Below are 305 nucleotides of genomic sequence, written 5' to 3'. Positions count from 1 at the left end.
GAATCTGTATGAGAAAAGCTGGTAATGTATGCTAGTTATATGTTATGAAATATTACCCAGTCATTAAGTAGCCTGGTTTATTACTAATCATTATTATTACTAGGCTACTTGGGGGTATTTTCACCATATATTGTGGGACAAAAAAAGCAAGATGTGTGAAAATGTGTAGTAAATCCCATTTTTGGAAATGATAATGCCAAAGAAATGTGTCTTTATGTTTACTTCTGAATAAATCAATAATTGGTGTATGGACACAGTGAATGATGTGAAAACCACAACTAAGCTGTCAACCTGGATTCTATTAC

This window comes from Propithecus coquereli, unplaced genomic scaffold, assembly GCF_000956105.1.
Source record: "Propithecus coquereli isolate 6110/MARCELLA unplaced genomic scaffold, Pcoq_1.0 Scaffold495, whole genome shotgun sequence".
NCBI lineage: Eukaryota > Metazoa > Chordata > Mammalia > Primates > Indriidae > Propithecus > Propithecus coquereli.
This window is presented reverse-complemented; position numbering follows the sequence as displayed.